Below are 19669 nucleotides of genomic sequence, written 5' to 3'. Positions count from 1 at the left end.
AAAGACCCATCTCTATCTGCTGCTGTGAGGATTCACCTGTTTGCACTTTTCTTCCCTTACTGGAAGAAAGACTGCAGAAAAATTCCTTCACCCTTCTTTTTTCTCCCCCCTTTACTCTGGAACTAGGTTGAGAATGTGGGTCTGGCTGGTGCAAGATGAGGCCTCCCAGTCCTCTCTAGCTCCACAAGCATAAATTATCCAGGAGCAGTGGTTATCTGCTGCCAGAAGAGGTGACTGCTGAATGAGCCAGATTCACAATTGCTGCTCTGGCCACAGAACAGGTTCCATTCTGCATTCTTATTTTCAATTTATTACAGTTAATGTCCTTCCTTTTTTTCCCCATAATGAAAAATTAAGGATGTTTACTTTTCTAAAAAGTGTCATTGCCCAGTACTTGTGAGAAATTAAGCACTCCTCCCTAGAAATGGCAAAATCCATGCTGAGATGAGCTCTGGTTCATCACTGTCCAATGTTTAATTCTCCAATTTTAATACAACAGTGTAATTACCTTGAATTTTTTTTTTACTATTTGGGAAAATTAGCTGGCTAACAGCAAGTCAGCTGAACAGGGGAAGTTACAGAAGGTCAGAGGGCTCATCAGTAAAAGGAGTAATGCAGAGTGCTTGTGGAGTGATGTGCAGGAGAGGCAGAGGGAGCACCTGCGGACTGTAGTGGTAATGGCTGCAGGAGAGACAGGAAACTGAGGGAGGAAAGCTGAGAAGTTAGTTGCAGGGTTAGCAGGAGAGGATGGATTTGAACAGTCATTGAGTTGAAATGAGCACTCAAATACTAGGATGGGTCCTAGTAAAGGGTTTGAAGATAGAGAGTACATTCAATTTGTATACACAGCTGTTCCTAACATGCCTCTGAAAAGAGGCAAGAGCAGGGTCAAAAGGTTGATGCGGCTTTTCATAGAGTATAACTGTTTATTTTAGGCCCAGTTTCCAGAAGTGATTTAACACTCCATTTAAGTGCTAGTTTTTAAACTGTAAATGGAGACACACCATTCTCCAGGAAAAGAAAAATATCAACAAGCAAGGAACTCTAGCACAAGCTCTGATTAGCAAGAACAGCCAGGAAGGCAAGGACAATGAGTCTAGTTTAAAGTTACCTGTAAAGACAGTTATGAAAGAGCTGTACACATTCACAGTGAAGACAGAAGTAGAGATGAAGAATGAGGGCTAGTCCAAGAGGTATACTTGGAGAAATCTGGAATAATCTTTAAATGAGTGATGTATTATTGATCGTGAGTTCTGAGAGCACAACTGCAACTGTAATAGTAATTGTAATAGTATAGTTCCTTTCTTCCAAGCTTTTTTCTTCCAAATGTCCATATTATATATTATCCTGATACACTGGTAGAAACAGGGCATAAAGAGGCCAAGTGATTAATCTGGTATCATGTATGCCACTGATGGACCCAGACTTTGATCCCTGTACACAGGACTCCCAGTGTCCTCCTCCGTCTGTTTAGCTATACTGCCGCAACATGGCGAGAGGCACTGTCTGACAACCCACCGAATATATGCCACGAGAAGCTGTATATTTAAAATTCTGTGAATTTTTAGTTTCTTCCATCTACAAGAAAAGATACGCAGCAGGATTTTACTTCTGCTAGTTAAGGATTTCTTAAAAGTATCTGCCCTGGATCCAGGAAGTGCTGAAGCAGTAGGTGGTATTTTTCTTAGAAGGAGCTGAAAGTGCTACACAAGTCTCAGTGGCTCCAGCTGAAGCGCAGTGATACAAAAACCATGTGGCACTTCCAGCTACTTGATGACAGATATTCTCTTGTGTTTGGTCATACACTTACAATACTTTTATTCTTAGGATTATGTCACTGAGCATGAGCTGCTTTCAGGCATTAGATCATACACCTGGTCCTTCCTCAAATGCTGTTTTAACCATTTGCTGAAAGCACCAGTTGAAAGGATGATTTGACTAAGTGACTAATTTGACTGAATGCCTATAACACAAACTATTTTTAAGCCATTTAAAGAGCTTCATCTGATAGACTTGGGCAAAAGCTGCATAAATTGTGGGTCAGCACAAAGCAGCAATTCACGGATGGGCCTCTGTAAAAAAAAAAAATCACACTATTTTTGGAGGCATTTGCTCCTGTACCGAGTCAAACTAGTACTATATTCTTTCCTTGCTCTCATGGATAAAAATGGCAACATCTTCAAAAGTAAACACATAAAAAAAAATAGGTAAGAACAGGAGGTTTTCAAAGGCACAAATGGGAGTTAGGTGCGTAAGTGGCCTTTATCGAGAATTTAATACTTGTATTCTCTGCTTTTTAACCACTATGTAAATAACACACACAGGCATCTGGATAAAAAGTTTGAGTGGTTCTAAGTAACAGCATTTCCTATGTACTCACTCATTACTGCTTTCTTTCACCCGAAATAAATGTCACCCCATTTTTAACTTAGGGTAGTCATATTCTGCTCTGCAAGGGGATATAAAATGCTATCAGTTCAGCATCTGCACTGATTTACACAGATGTTAATATCCAACAGCCATTTGCCATTGACTCTCTTTGGTTTACATAACTGCAGGAGATACAGAGTAACAAAGAATCAGGCACTTGGTTTAAAAACAGGCACTCCATTTCTGGCAGCGGGCAGGATAGCACGAAGGCCTTTAATTTGAGCCCTTGAGTGTATCCATGCAACATAAAGTACAAGCGTGAGAGGAACATGCTGATAGTTCTGCATTATGCCTAACGGCATGGAGATGCAACAACACGGAAAATCAAAGTACATGCTCATTTTATTAGAGAACCTTCCCATTACAGCCAAACAAGGGTGCCATTTTGGGTAAGTTGGTCCAGCGTGCACTTCTGGATAGCCAGTTTCCATAGCAAGTGAGAAACTTCACTGCTTATATCGTGTATTATTTATACCATGGTTGTGCACAAAGGAATTCAGAATGGTTTTACATGCTTATATATGTAGTAATACCAAGTGACTGAAATGCAGAAATTCATTGTATCACAGAAAGATCAGAGAGTAAAATTTAAAAATTGTCTATGTTTAGGGGCTAGACTGATGGATTTAGACAATACGGATTGTGAATTGGTTGCAGAACATTTCTATAAATTTATTAATATCATCTACAGAAATAAACTTCCTTGCCCAAACTGTGCAGAGAAGAATAAACAGATGTATTTAGCTGAGAGTGATATTTATTCTTTTTGAGTTGTCCTATGTATTCAAAAGGTAGGGGATGTATCTTATATACCAGAAAAGCAGCTCTGGGGCAATTGCAGCTCTGTTTTTGTTCCATTGAATGCAAGCTACAGGGAGCCTTTATTTTTCTATTATTTCTCATTTTCAGAAACAATCTAGATTGAAAACAGTAGATTTTGTTCTTTGTGCAAGGGAAACATGGTAAAATCCAGGGCTAAGCAGACAGCTTAAAGAGCAGTGTTAGTTTCTGAAGTGACTGTTCCTCCCAAGCAAGAGACATGAGAGAAAAAATTAGGTCTTGACAACACAATAAGTAGATTTCTAAAAGGTTTTTCCTTCCAGCTCAAATATTTTATGGAACTGGAGAAACATCAGGCTCCACTTGTAAAGAGAATAAAATAAGAGGATAATGGATACAACAGTAAGAAAGATTACTTTGAGACAATGTCAGAAGAAAGACTTGAAACAAGGAGAAGTATCCCAGGTTAACCCATCCATTATTTTCAAGATTCCAGAAGCCCCCGGGTTAGGCAGTTACCCTGTACCGACAGTAAGTAGCAATATTAATTTACCAGTTTTATTGTTCACTCAAACCATTAATCACTACAAACAGCCCTCAAAAATATGGAGGATAGAGAAACAGGAAAGGACAGAGATTGTCTCAATATACAAATGACTGCTTGTTGTTTACCTGGCACCCCAGGTCCTTGTTGTATCAGCTGCCTCAGAGAGTAAGTAGGCTTAGATTCTTGATGCAGTTGTACAAATCAGATTTTCGTTTGGTACTGTTTCCAGCTGAAAGCCTTTTCTTCATTCTAGTGGTAGGAGACTTTCTTCCTATTAAATGCTTCAATGGTGGATTTAAATATTTAGAGGATCCACATTACAGGAGAACTGTCTGAAAGCATCACAAAGAAACCATTAGTTAAATCCATTAAGGATCTACTTAAGTGGAATTCCCTGCTGTTATCTACACGATAGCCACATAAAAAGACTCTGCACAAACAAAATATTGGGGAAAATATTCCTCCTCACATACTGTATCTGTGAAAAATCCAGTCTTACTGAAGGATCCATTTTTGATTGTCTCAAGATTTCAGCTGGGAATTGATATTCTTTCACCTGAATTAGAGTAGGGGGGAACAATATGGCTTGGTTTCAGTTATGCTTTTGCCCCTCTCCTTTTCAAGTACACTCAGTTCAGACAAAACCTTTGGTTATAGCAGAAGGTACAGGAACCCTCTTTGTTTTGCACATGGCATAAACCATCAAAGTTGTATTCACTGTGCAAGACACATTAGGAATATACAGAGTCTTTGTGTTGTCTATTTTTAAATGCATGTAAGTGGTAGCAGTATGGATAAGATGTTCTTTCCTCCAACTCCTAAAGAAAGGCACTTGAGCCATTTGAATTATAAAACTTACACCATCTTTCAGGTTGCTCTTGTTTTTACAAAGGAGAAAAAGCTTGAACTCCGTGCACTTGTTTTTCTATTCTCTACAATCATGGGTTTGATACACACCCAAGAAGGCAGTTATAGTCCTCAGAATCTTTCTATTCTTCATCAGTTATGTAACTTTTCCTATTTTTGAATGCTCAGGAATCTCTGATGTGATTTAGGCTTCTGGATAAGATGAAGGCACTACAGACAGTACATACAATGCATAAACATCCATATTGGTTGTAATATTTATATCTCTAATCTATCTGTAAATCAGCATATAGTGTCTCTGATCATTGATTTTCTCTCTGGCCCCCATTTTGAGTACATTTTATAAAACCCAGGAGAGAAAGCCCTGTTCTCTAGTCAGAGTAGTATAGAGCTCTTCTATAGATGTAAGAAATTTCTTTCTAAGACATAAACCAGAATACTTCTTTTCTATTGGAAAGTGAGACACTCAGAAGTCTTGGTTCATCCATACATGTAGATGTACCTACAGAGGACCACATAAAACCAGTAAGCCCACTTTTTGTTCTCAATTAGACTGTATCTGAGAGGTCCAATGTAGAAGATAAAAAACACTTTGCAAATCTGTTACTTTAGGAGTCAGCAGCCTACAGGAGGGAAGGAACAGCACATGGGCATTTTATGAACGGCACAAAGCAAGGACAGAAGTGTGAGCCCTGGTGATTTGAGACAAGTGTCCATGACAGGCAGTGGCTCCCGGCTTCAGAAGTCTGGACACTGGAGGGGCTGTTGTGTCATGTCCTGTGAGGGAAGATACTATCATCAGGTAGCCAGGAGCCTCACGCCACTGTGAGCAGCAGCGTGTTCTAACTTGCATAACACTCCTGTGCACACACAGAACTACTACACTAGGATACAGTCCAGTGTCAAGTAGGATTGCAAACCCCAGGAATTACAAAATCAGAAGTCAGATCCCTTCCCCAGTCCAATATTATCCTAATTATGGGACTGAAAAGCAAACAATGGCTTTCTGGGTCTTCTAGCATTCCAGCCATTGAGGGGTATACTTCAGTAGCATTTCTAACCTTGTCACTACACACATGGAAACTTACTTTTTTTTTTTTAATTTAATATATTTAATTTCTCAAAAGACTGCAGAACACTGGGTTGCTATGAAAGCAGCACCTGTCAAGACTGGCATCGTAACTTTACAACTAACTTCATACAACACCATCAACGCGGGACAACACTGCTCTGTGGAGTGGTGGTATCATGACCTCTTCCTTGCCTGCTCCCAAGACCTGCATCAGGAAGCAAACAACACCCAGCAAATGGGAAACGGAGCAAAGATACACCACAGCCCTTCCAGATCTAGGGAGAAAATGGTTGCCTTTTCACAGGGCCGCACAATATTCTGAGAACACTTATAGACTAGTAAGGGTCTTGCATTCAAGGTATGATAAACCCAATACTCTTGTTTAATCCCTCTAATGATCTTCCATCGGTATTTGTAACCCTTTGAAAATTTCACTTCTGTGCTCTTTGTACCCAAATAAAAAATTTAAGTCTTTTGCTGTTTTCTCCATTTATACTCCTTCAGAGTAACTGTGTGATTTATGCTAACTCCTACTCCTACAAGTGTTTCTCTACAGATAATAGGTTCGCCAAGTCCCATGATGTGGAACTGAAACAGGCTATCTTTTAGAAAAACACTTACTTCTGAGTAGAACAAGAGGTGCATGCACAGGTACATGGGAGAACGTTGCCCCAAAAACATCAACCCTGGCAACCAGAGTTACCAGATCAGCCAGTGGCATAAGGCACTACACATCCCGGCAGCTCTGGCCGCACCAGGCTGCCTGGCAGCAGCAGATGATCTGGCATAACATGCTCCAAACATGAAAAAAAGTAAACATCTAGCACCCATGAAATGCTTTAGCTCTTATCTAGTCTGATTACAGTAGGACTGGCATGTGTCAGGAGAGAATGAAGGAGGGACGGGGACAAGGGGGAGGAGCCGGTGGGGAGGCCGCTCCTAGCCCTTCCCACAGCCTGTGGTGCGCGACATGGCTGCCGCTCCCGGCAGGCACCGCGGCCCGTACCTCCGCGGGGCACGGGGCGCCACCAGGCCCGTCAGGCGGGCGGCCACAAGATGGCGCTCGGCAGAGCAGCGCCGCGCCGCGGCCGCCTGCCCTGTCAGCTCCTGTAGCTGGCACGGCAGCTGTTTCGGTTAATTTGTTGTTTTTATAAAGTGTTCTGGGCTCATTATAAATAGCACTAGATCCAGGGCAGTTGTATTGCGCTGGATTGAATGAATTTAAAGATGCATGCTTATTTACTTAGGATATAACTTAGGATTCCATATAAATACTTCTTCACATATTAAGTGTATTATGACAGTCTGGGATCTATGTTGTCCACACTCCCAAAATCTTTGTGTTAAAATGACATTTTTTGTGGAGCAAATTTGCAACACATGAGCCTAAGTGATACTTGAATTCACTGTTTCAGCCATGGTGGCTTTTTAATCTCCCTCTCGTATGCCAGCAAAAGCAAACACAGCTCTATGCGAGCGGCGGTTTCACCTCTAAAAGAGATTCTTGCGAATGCCCCAGAACCTGTTCCCAGCCCCGGTGCCTCGGCGAGGGGCTGCGTAGTGCTTGCTGTCCAAGCTGGAGGCTGCCTGCCCAAGGAGTCACCCGGTGCAGCCCTGCCAGGCATCAACCGCTTTCATGCCAAAGCTTTGGCCCTGCCTGAGGCACACTGGAGTTCACGCTGGGCCCTTGAACGACCTCCGGCTCAGGGTGGGCTGTTCGTGCACACCTTGCCCCGCTCTCATCTGTTTCGGCCGAGCCGAGCTAAGTCAAGCCAAGCCAAGCGGCATCTCCCTTCCCTGGTCTGGGTGAAGAAGGTCAGTGGCAGGCAGCAGCACCAAACACAGCCAGCTGCAGGCCTCCATCACCACCACGGCTGGCTCCACACCAGCTTCTTCATGGGAGCGAATTAGGATATGTGCTGCTCCTGCCTCCACTGGCAGCTGAGCCCTTCTCCCTGCCTGTGTGGGCCCAAATCCCCCAGAAAGGGCAAGCGAGAACATGCAGTGACTGAAGTGAAGAGAGCGATTCACCATTCCCCAGGCTCCTGTTCCTGGCTGTGTTCATCTCCTTGGGGTGCCCATGTGGTTTTGAACACCTTGTGGAGAGGAACAGGCCACTTCAGTCTTCTCTGACCCTCCCATGTGCCAGTGCTGTCCTTTCCAAGGCGCAAAGCGCAACCTTGGAGCAGAGGTTGTAATCTTTTTTCCATTCCTCTGCTTCTCCCAGCCTCTAGCTGTGCCTGCCCTGAGGTGTGCCTGCACCCCTCCCAGCTCCCTCATCCTCCCGCCTCACTGCCAGTCCTCCATGTTTTCCCAGGGGAGGAGTGAAAGGAAGCACCACACAGTCCTGTGTGGGATGTCTGCGCACGCGCGTGTGAGACTAGCAGCTGCTGCAGCGGGGGTCAGAGCAAACGGGAGCGGTGGTGGGATGGGTGAAGGAAGAGTCAGAGCTGTGATGCTGGAAACAAGAACAAAAGCCCTGTGGTGGGTAAGCGCTGTGAACAGCACTGCGAGGCACGAATGGCACAACAGTGCAAGAGGGAGAGAGACAAGAAGCAGTCAGAGCAGCCAGGGCACTTTGCTTCCCCCAAACCCTCACCCCTAGCTCCCCACACGCACTCATTTGAAAACACAATCCCAACAACGGTTTCCACAATTGCCTCCAAATTGTTTCTGAATGCCCTGAGGTTCAGCCTACGAGTCCTGTTCCTCAGTGAGGAGAATGGCTGAGGTGTGAGTGGTACAGATGCAGTGAAAGCTCTACCATGCAGCCAGTCGCCATTTTGACCAGAAGAAGCATTACTAAAGCTGCAGAAGCAGTGAAGGAGAAAAGCTGCACCAGAGTATTGGAAGGCTTCAAGAAGTTTATTGGGGGGGGGGGGAGTTTGGAAATTGAATACTGCAAAACTTTATTAAGGTGGAGTAAAGGTTGATTAGTGGTCATGCCCTTCCAAAATAGGCAGCACCTAGACATGAACTGTGAAAAGCAAGAATTGCACTATTGAGCACCAGCTCAGTGGAGACTGCATCTGCCAGGCTGATGCCAAAGCTGTGCACACCCATGTCCTAGGAACTCCCTGGAAATGGAGACCGTGAGCACTGCTGAATAAAGAGTAACACCCACACTTTGCACAGGCAAGGCTTGAGAGTGGGTCACACAGTCTGATGAGGGCTGGCCCATCTGGCCTATTCTTACAGACCAAAGTAGTGATATTCCCTCCTCGTTCCCTGCTCCTGGATGGAGTGCTAACTGTTACCACCCTTCACCCTTTCCCCTAGGGTCCTTTTCTGAGAGCTAGTTTACACCACAAAGAATTTTCCAGTATAGCTGTAATTACTAAAACCATGGGGTCAGTGCAATTTATTCCAGTGTCATTTTTGCCAGTATTTTTAAACCTTTGCTTCAAATGACAGAAACTGTTTTAGAAAAAGAAATTTTTCATTACTCACTGTTTATTCCACCTTCGTTCAGCCTGATCTTTTCACACTCCTCCCTGACAAAACTATTTGGCCAACAGATTTAGCCTGGACTTCTGAAACTCTCCCTGCACTCTCCCCTTATTAAATGCTGTCATACATGGTACCAAAAAGCTGACAGTTGCCAGGGCCAGTTGCATGCCCTTTCTCCGGCAGCACCAACAAAATTGATTGGTTTAGGAATCATTCAGGGGAGTGCTTTGCTGTGAATACTAAAATCCTAAGCAGTTTAGTGTGGATGTATCTGTACTAACAAAATAGTATTTTCTGCTAGTAGAATAAAACCGTCTCCCACCACTGGCATAAAATATTATTGGTAAAAATACAGTTTTACTGGTACAACTACGTCTCTACCTGAGGCTTCTGTTGACACAGCTATGCCTGTCAGGGCTGGCATCTCTTTACAGCTATGCTAGTAGATGTCAGTCGTGTAAATGCGATCTTGGTCTCTCAGAACACACGTTCACCTCTTTTCAGCTCACAGTGACAACTCCATCCCACAACAGCATTCAGTACAGTTACTCTTAAGACAGTAAATGCAAATGAAGATGCAAATACACGTTGTAATTCAAATCAGTGAAACAACATCCTATTCTGCCATTCTTTCCTTACAGCTACTTAATGCAGATTCATAAAATTTAAGGTCAGAAGATACCTTCAGGTCATACAACCTCAAGTATAACACAGGTCAAGCAATTTTATGTAATTAACCCTCATGATTCACAGATGAGCAAGCACCTTCTAGAACCCATTTTTAAGTCAAAGATACCAAGTGAAGAAGTCACCATTTTCCTTACTAGCTTATAACTTTTGCCTCACATTACTGAATCCAGAGCCATAATAAGATGTTTTGACCCCTGTGACGCCCTCTTCTGTGCGAGTACCTCTCCTTGGAGTTCCTCCTCTCTCTGATCCTTTCCTTGATCATTCTTTGACTCCTTCTAGCTGCATTCTTCAAGGTAACACTGTAATCTGTTTTCCAGCAGCAGACCTGCCATCACCCTTCCAGCGCAGCATAAACCATCAGGTTGATGCACTAAGACGTATCCCCCCCCCCATCTTCTGGTGTCCTCTGCCAGGAGTGGGAGAACACCCTCGTGACAGAATCGTGCTCAGTGGGTACTGTCAGCTCTGTGAGCAGGGTTGAAATACCATCACCTGGGTGGCGTATTTTTTTATTTTATATTTTCTGGCGGCCAAGTGTTTATACTGCGCTGATCTCCATGCTCTGCAAAGGTAAAAAGCATGCCTGGGCAATAACAACTCTGCATTTGTTAGGTCTGGGGATATTTCACATATAGAAATCTTAGTAAGTTTATTCCAAAATACAGAGTAAGGGTTTTGACTGATGTATAGTTGTAGGTACAAAGGTACACTTCTTATTAAATTCATATTATTAAAGCCCTTACAAGAGAATCAGCCAAGCAGAAGACGACAAGCTTAAAAGAGATACCATTGTGATTACAGAAAGACAAGAAAAACAAACAAAATTCCTCCTTGCTTTCATTCTTTCTATCCCATAAAGTGTTTAGGAGTAGCTGGGTTTAACTATTCCTACCTGCACTGAAGTAATCAATAAAGGAACACCTTGTATAGAGAAGTGTGCATTTTCTGCAGTTACAGCTAAACAGAACAGATTTGAACAAATTCCTAAGGATCCACTTTCATTATTAAAGAAGAGTCTGAATTTTTAGCTCTGCAAATAACCAGCTGAATAGCCTGTAACTTGATTTTTATTAACATCCAGTTGTCTGTCACATACCTCAAAGTCCAAGTGTCCCTATGTATAGTGTTCCTGAGTACTTGACATCAGACAGCTGGCAATTTTCTCAATATGATGTATAACAAGTGACTTTATTGGGGTAATTTAGGACAGACCCTGTAGAACATGTAAAAGAGTTCTTGGCTGGGAGCTGTTTCTCCAAATCTATCTGAGAAATGGCTTGCAATCTTACTCATCTTCACAGGTGTTTGATGCCATTGATTTACAATTTTATACTGCAATTCTAACAGGTTAGCTGAAATAGACCATACACGTATGAAGGACATTATTGAGTCCAATATCTCCAGCTCAAGAGAATGAGATAGTTCCCTTTCCCATTTAATCATAAATGTTTCTTTAGTGGGCAATAAAGAAAAAGCAATGGCTTTATACAATCACCCCACAATGTTCTGAGATTCATTGCTAAGGAATAAGATTTGCTCAGATAAAAAGGATTCTCTAATACAAGTAGATTTAGCATCAGACTGAATAAAGGAACTCCTGAACTGGAAGTAAAGAAGCAAAAAGGGAAGTCTAGCATGTTCCACCTTTGTTGTATTTCTAAGTGAAACATGAATTTGGTTTTACTGAAGGTTGAGATAAATATTCCAAATAATTGAAATCAGTTGTTTCTGCAGTCTTTTGAGAAAATAGGAGCAAAATACACAATATACTTATGAAAAGATGCAGATTACTTTTAAAGCTGGTATGGACATCACCCCAAGAACAGAGAACTTGGGTTCAGGTCTGGTCCATAAAAACTGCAGTTTTCACACCTGCCAACTCATGATCCCTCTATTTTCAAAACCTACCTAGAAAGTCAGTTCCCCTTAGCTGAGTAATGAGCTGGATTTATACATCTGTAACAGAACCCACCATACTCAAGAGGCTTGCATAGTGCTTTTAATGATTCCCTTTCCTGCCCAAGTAAAGTTAGTAATAAGTCTTTTTAAACAGGATAAAGCAATGAATGGGGTGAAGTTCACAATAGTAAACTTCAAAACAGACATAAAATAGAGACCACCTAATTAATTTATACTGAACCAACCTAATTAATCAGCAGTGCTCTTCAAATACATGACTCCATTGAGCTGTGCAAATAAGATCCCTGTATAAAAATGATATGTATTGAAATTAAATCGGCGAAGTGTTTAGTACTGGCCTCACTTTGCTCCTGCTGAACTTTAATTCTCCTGTCACAAGGTACTTTGAAAATTCCCATTCAGTGGGACCAGCCCTTCAGTGAAGAGCAACAAGGACAAGATGATTTTGTCGATTTTACATTTCATGGCCTTTCCTAGAACGAGTGCAGTCCCAGATTTCTAGCTGGTGAGAATCACCATGGATAGCGGTTCCCAAATTAGGCCGTTTCTTCTTGGACATATGCATAGTAAGTTTACACCCAGCACAGAATGGTGTGGCAATTTAAATTTAAATGTGGTTAAATGAAAACCACATTTGTCCAATCCTCTGGATGAGAAGACAACAGCTGTAACACAGCAAAAAGATATGCACACATTTCATTTTTTTTATGACATCTGCTGAAAAGACAAAATCAAGATTAGAAAAATCTTAATAGTATTTGTATATTACTTTTTAAAAAAGAGAGAGAACCTGGTATTTTTCTGTTCACTTACAATTTTCCTAAAATCCACCAAGAGAGATTAAATATTAGGGATGGTTTGTTTGGAATGAAAAACAAATAGCAAAAAATTAATTAGCGTACAAAGCAAGCCTATTGTCAGTCCCTGAGTCTTTGCTGCCTCTGACTATAGCATCTGGATTTGTTAATGCAGATGACTCACATTGTTAAGTCTTTGTTAAATAACTAGATGATATTTTGGATTAATAAAATGGTCGTTCTAATTTTAATAACATTTCTTTTTAAATTTAAGCAAGAAGAAACAGATGTTTTAAACAGACCAATCCTCACCACATGATAGCCGCTCAAGTCTGTCACTGAGTTTCATGGCTTAACAGGAGCAAGGACTACATGAATTAGTAAGCATTTCCAGGATCAGGCCCTAGACTAGTAATATAATGAGATTTTTTTGGAGCTGTATATCTTGAAGTAGTGTACATCCAGGATATAAAAAACCCCTTCTCTTAGGTTAGTTTAGCTCTTAGCTTAGCTGAAGCAGGGAGCCAGCCATGGGGGATGCTTTTCTTGAGAAATACTTTGCCCTTGTAACGAGGATTTGATTGTGGCTTTGACAATCAGACATGTCGTGGCAGAGAGGATGTGAAAGTGAAGCACCCAAATGGCAGTTGGTGGGGACGTCCTGTTTGCTGAGGACAGGAGCAAGCTCAACACGTCCGTGGGGACTGTGTGTGTAACCGACAGCTACTGCACCCCTCAGGAGCGCAGCCTTCTCCTGTGCCAGCTACCTGGGAACAAAGCCATGGCTGCCCCTTCTCCAGATGGTGTGTGGAGCATCTTCGTCCAAGTTAACCTCTCCCTGAAAATCTAGAGATCGCAGGCATTTCAGCTGCCTCCTCACACACTTAGGCAAGAGTCGCTAGCTCACTTTTGCAGCTTAGAGGCTCCGTTGAGCCACTGTATGAGCAAAGAGGATGGACCAGCAGTCCTAATACAAGCCTGGGACCCTGGAGACATACATACAGTTCAGCATATGCTTCACAAGTGTACATCCCCACGATGCAGTAATAGTAAAATGAATAAAAAATGGTAAACCCTATACCCTGGAGCTTTTACTACTCTAGGCCAGACATTAAAAAAAAAATGGATGAACTGTCTTCACTGACATGGAACTGTCTCTACATCACCATGACCAAAATCTAGGGCCTAAATGGATGGACTCGCTCAGTACGTAAGAAGTTGTACTTATTGAAGAGGTTACTGCCACCTACCAGTTGTTTATTGTCCCTCTGCTGGAGTCCGCTCTCTCCTCAGATCTGTTGGCTCACTTTATCCTAATCTTATTTAGGCAAATGGGTCTGAGCTAATGCAGATAGTTTCAACAGTAAGTCTGGTAACCTGGCTCATTTAATCTGAAAAGGGTTGGGGAACACACATACAAGCAACTGTACCAGCAGATGTTAGGAGCATTAATACCTGGCAGGGGTGATGCCGACAAAAAATGGAGATGGTAACTTTTTTCACTGGCTCAGCTGGGCTTTGGAGGTGAGCACCTGTTTATCATCTTAGGACATACGTTTCTTTTGGCAGTAGTGCTGGCTAAACAGGTCATACTCATCTCCCCCTGCCTCCAAACCTCCTCTTCGGTCAAACAGTAAGAAGTGGGTAACGGCCTCGTGTGCTCTGCCCCTTCTCTTCCCCCTTCCTGTTATGCCAGCACTACTGGTCGGGCCGTTGGGTGAGTCAGTGCAAGGATCTGGATAAAAATATGTTTTCTTTCGCCCCCCCGCCTTGGGTTACTGGCATACCATGCAGCTGCGCAGACCATTGCATCAGCACCCCCAAGATCCACGCCAGGTGGTTATGGCAGTCACCTGGAGCTGCTGGAGCTGGCACTGCAGCTGAAAAGAAATGTTCATGCAGCCACGGCATTCCTCCCTTGTGCCTCATTTCCTTGACAGTGAAGTGGGAGTAACTGGACTTTTCAGTTTACAGGAGTCCTTAAAGGATAAATATATCAAAGCAACAGCTCTCAGACTAGGAAGTTGCCCCCTTGGGAAAGCACAGCATGTACCAGGTTGAGATGGAGAAGGCTCAGGAAAATTTCATCTGGCCTCTCCCACCTCTCTCCTCCCTCATCCTCTTCCAGCCTTTGCAGTTCCTCCCTCTCTTCCCTGAGAGCATTCACTCTGTGTCCCCTACACAGAGGGACCGAAGGAAATTGGCACTTTGTTTGGGGTGAACTTTGTTGGAACTTGGAGGGTAGGATTCATTTGGAGAGAAAGCAACAGTATGAGTGATACTTAGGAGTGATGCAGTATGACTATACCTCAGGAGGCTAAAGCAGCTGCAAGAATTTGGGGTTACCCAGAGAGCGAACGTGCATGTACGTGTAAAAGGGTGGGGAATGAAGATAAGGTGGGGGAAGGAGGGAATTACCAACTATTACAGCAAAGGAGAAAGGTGGGGCTCTGGCTAAAAGATTCAGAGCTGCTGCATTAGAGATTGTGAATGGTCAAATACTAGAGAAAAGGGTCAAAAATAGAGTGCATCAGGCAAAATCGTAATTTTGTCACCCTTGCAAATATTCAGAATTGCATATACATTGTAGTCATAGAAAAGAAATTCAGTTTGCAAAGGAAAAATATTGTGCCACCTCCTATTAAAATCCATGCATTTCTGGCTGTACATAAAAATATCCTACAGGCAAATTACTTTTCTTGGTGAAGACATGGAGGCCACAATAATCTGTTCCTAGAAACAGCAGTTGATAAATACTGCAGGCTATAGGTAATATTTGCATTGTGATATATAAAATGTGTAACTATACTGTAGAAAAAGTTTAGGAAAGAAAGCTAGGGCTTTTTTTCTCTTGGAAGATCCAGCGTGTTTACAGCTGAAGTACTGATCTCATTTATTTTATGAGTGTGAAAGCTGTGTATTGTCAGTTTGTTTGTTTCTTCTATGTATCAGTCAACCCTGCATGCTACAACTGACGATAGGAAGGACCTCCAACCAACCTGTAGCTAACAGCAAATATTTCTTTTGGTTTCCCATGTGTCCCTTGCACACCAGCAACGAAAAGATTTGTAAAAGGCAGGAGAATGGGAAAGAAACATTGCCAGAGAACTCTATGATTACTGTTGTACTGAACCTCATTTAAGTTTTCTAATTTATAAATGAAGAGGACCATAAATTTTTAATTCAAAGGAAGGCTGGCCTTTTCCTAAATTTCTCAAAAATGCAATGATGTTCTCAAACAACGACATAGAATCCAGAAATATTAGTGTAATTCATTTTAAAGGCTCAGATTTCACCAGTGGGTAAACCCAGAAATCAACAACCCCTCCTCTTACTGCCAAGTGGAAGATTTTGTTTTGATTTAGAAAATTGGTTGGGCTGCTATCTCACCAAAGTACAGACTCAAGGGCTGTTTTTCCTAGAGGCCTCAGTCCACAGAAGCACTTAATCAGGGCTTAACTTTAAGGAAGTGAGTGATCTTATTGACTTCAATGGATGATTCGCATTTGTAAAATCGAGGTATTCAAACATTCTATTCAAGTGGTCTAAATCCAGCAAGGAAAAAATTTGCTAATGTTGCATTTCCATAATAAAATCGTGTATGACATTCTTGAGATGGAGATGGTGATGTTTTAAAGTCCTTTTGTTTACACATTGCCAGAAGAAATTGATTAAATTGCCCAGGATTAGTGGCTGCTAAAGAATGGATTTTAATTAAATGGTAGAATGTGTTGCTCTCTACATGTTTTAGGCCACAGTCTGGTGGCATAAACCGTGTTTTTTTCGAAGTTCATTATGACCAGCTAAAATAAAATTATTACACTTACCTACAGGCTTTACACCTGACAGATTCTGGCTTATCAGCTGGATATCTACTGCAATAGTTTACATATTACATTTGTGACTGAAATGTAAATATTATGTAATAAAGAAAACACTACTATGTTATATTTATATGTTGACCGCATAAGGGTTCTTTTAAAAGCAAAATCCCATTACTATCGCTCCAAATACCAAGCTAAAGCATAAAGCTAAAGCTCTGAGCTGGCTGCTTACTTTTCTGTGATCTGATTTATGCCTTATTGAAATCAATTAAAAGATTTGCACTGACTTCAGAATGATTTCAATTGGATGTTTAACCAGTAAAACAAGTGATAGTTTAATAAAAGCCCACATACTTCTCTTTTTTCCTCATTAAATCTAATGCCAATCTAAAAGAAGGAAATTGAGAATTACAGTGAATTTGACAACTGTTTCATCGAACTGCACAGTGGATTTAAACATAAAGCACAACAAGAACCCAACAAAAAGGTTTTTTTTGTACACAAGGATTTTTCAGACTCTTGTGGGTACCCAAGTCACATGCAACAGGCTCTTGAACCTCTGACTGGATTTTTACTTCACAAAAAAATTTAAAGATTTCTCCCAATACCTGTAAAATAACACCTCGGAGCTATTACAATATTGGTTTGCTTTCTGTCTTTCTCTTTAGTGTTACTCTTTGTGTGATTTAAAAGCTACTGCTCTGACCAAATGGAAGGATGGCTGCCGTACTGCTGGGAAAGGCATCCTCACTTCCATGGGATCGAGCTACAGACGAGCGGCCTAGGGGGTCTGTACGGACGTCGTAGCCAATGGAATAAACAAATTACTAAGAGTAACTTTAGAAAATGATGTTGTTTGTCCTGGAAAGGGATCCCAGAGCACCAGAGTTTATAATTTATCAAAAAAAAAAATCAAGAGAAAGAAACCATGCTTGGACAACATTGGTTTACAGAAAATAATTAAATTGAAGAAACAATGCAAATGGAAGTAAAGTTGAAACTGCGCACTTGCGATATCAAATATCAATGCAATCATTTTGCAGCAGATAATATGCATGGCAATTAGAGCTTTTTTACATTATATTATAATAAATTCATAATTCATGCATACAATGAGAGCTTTTGGAAAGGAGCGTTTGAATTTAACAAACACTACCACTCATCATCTGAGCAAAGATGGCAAAAGGAATTTCAACATTATTTGCGATCTAAAAAATTGAACCATCGTTGTTGCTTTGTGTTATGCTTCCCTTGCACAGACTGCAGTGCCTTCTGTCTGCTTTAGGGTGTGGCATCTGCCATTGGGGAGGAAAAACTGGCATGTGTTGCCTTTTATAGCAGACTGATTTCATTGTGCTGAGGGCCTCTATTTTATAGCCTCTTAGTTCCAATCTTGTAGCCGAGTTGCTGAAACAAATGGGAGGGAAAGGAGTTAGTATAAACTCTTCAGTTTAAAGCCTCATCCTTTTTTTCTTTCCCGGGGAAAACATTTCAAAGTAAATCTGTGTTAAACTTTGTGGGTTATTTTCCTGATCAGGAGGAGTTGTGGAGCATGTCAGGAAGTATTGCGATCCGCAGCCGAGGCGCTATCAGTACATCTTATCAGATTTTTGACATACATATTTTTGCTTAAATATAAGTGTCTTAAAGTATAAATACGTAATTGATTTTTATATTTTATTTTAGAGTACACATGTAAATAAATACACGCAAGGAGACATCTATATTTATATTTGCATATGAAAGACTTCAAAAAATCAACTTATGTGGTTTAATGTGTATAATTAGTGTGCATTTGAATACAGAAAAGAAGAAAATCCAGGAGAAAATGTCAAAAAGGCTCACTAACAAAGATGTAGTATTCTCTTGGCAAAAGCTGATGAATGATTTGGCATGAATTCATCTTACAGTTCTGTTATTCTCTCTCCTACAAAGATGATATACCCCTTTCTAGCAGTTTGCATAGAATTGCAATTTGTTGTTGTTACAGACTGTAATGACCCTTGGGTATGCACCTGATTCCCCCCACTAGAATTACTCACCATTTTTTTTCCCACTCTATGTTTTCCTACTAGCCATATAACATTTTTGCACTTGCAAAGAGTACCAAAAAAAAAAAAAGAGAGAGAGAGAGAGAAAGAGAGAGAAATACAATTGTAACAGAAGTATTAGCAAGGTGTACTTAACGAGTACGGAGACTTTGAAAACTAGCTCCATAATGGAAATCAGAATATTTCTGACTTTTCAGACAGAACTAAAATTAATAGACACTGGAATCACACTGTTCATGCATTTATCAATAATCTTTGCATGTAATTCAACATTATAGCATGAAGCTTCTGCTCTTTAATGTTTTCACAGTGGATTCAAAAAAGCCTACCTACTCATGACAGCATCTTTCTTGATGTGCTGCGTTTTGTCTCTACCGTTATTATTGAATCTCCTATTTATCCATTTTGAAATTTGAAAACGTGCTTACCTTTAACAGAGTGCATATTCATTTAAGACCGCGTGGTTTAGACCCTTACTATATTGAAAATGTTTGCCAATATCCCAGTTTGCTATATTCATGGCCAAGTATTTGATCTCCCAAATGCTTTTATTAGTTGAACGTAGTGTGTGACTATTACCTTTTCTTATACTAGGGTATCATTTGTATTAAGCTAGTTACAAAAAAACCTTGAAACCGTTCTGAAAGATGGTTCAAAAATGTAGGTCATCGCCGGCAGCTTTCCATTTGGAGCAAGAGTTATTCGGAATACATATTTTGGTTTTCGTGTTACTATGTTTTCACAAGTGTCTTGTGTGTACTGGAAATTACATTGTTTGGGGAAAAAATTAGGAGACCGAAAATGCCTCACTCTCTGTGATCAAGTCCTGTTGATCTGCAAATAAGTACACAGAACATACTGAAAACAGCCCTATATATAAAAGCATCACCAGTGCAAATGACCGTCAGGATTTGGAGACAGCTGGACAATGTGGACAACTGCAAAGATGCTACCGCTGCAGAATTTTAGGCTGAATATTATAACCTCCCGCATGCACAATATAAATCTTCGGGGGGGGGAAGTCGTCTTGTTTTTCCGTGACATGGCAAACGTGTCCCTGCCCTCGGACTACAACCAGCCGCCTTCTGAGCACGACTCGCGGGGCTGGGGGGCAGCGCGCGGTCCCCGAGAGTTTGACCGATCCATCTGCTCCACCACATCTGGACACGGGGCACCGCGTTGGCGGCTGCCCCCTCGCCTCCCCCCGGGGCAGCGCCGCCGGCGGCACCCCCGGCCCC

This window comes from Haliaeetus leucocephalus, unplaced genomic scaffold (genome assembly GCF_000737465.1).
Source record: "Haliaeetus leucocephalus isolate CR32 unplaced genomic scaffold, Haliaeetus_leucocephalus-4.0 Scaffold819, whole genome shotgun sequence".
In the NCBI taxonomy this organism is placed as follows: Eukaryota; Metazoa; Chordata; class Aves; order Accipitriformes; family Accipitridae; genus Haliaeetus; species Haliaeetus leucocephalus.
This window is presented reverse-complemented; position numbering follows the sequence as displayed.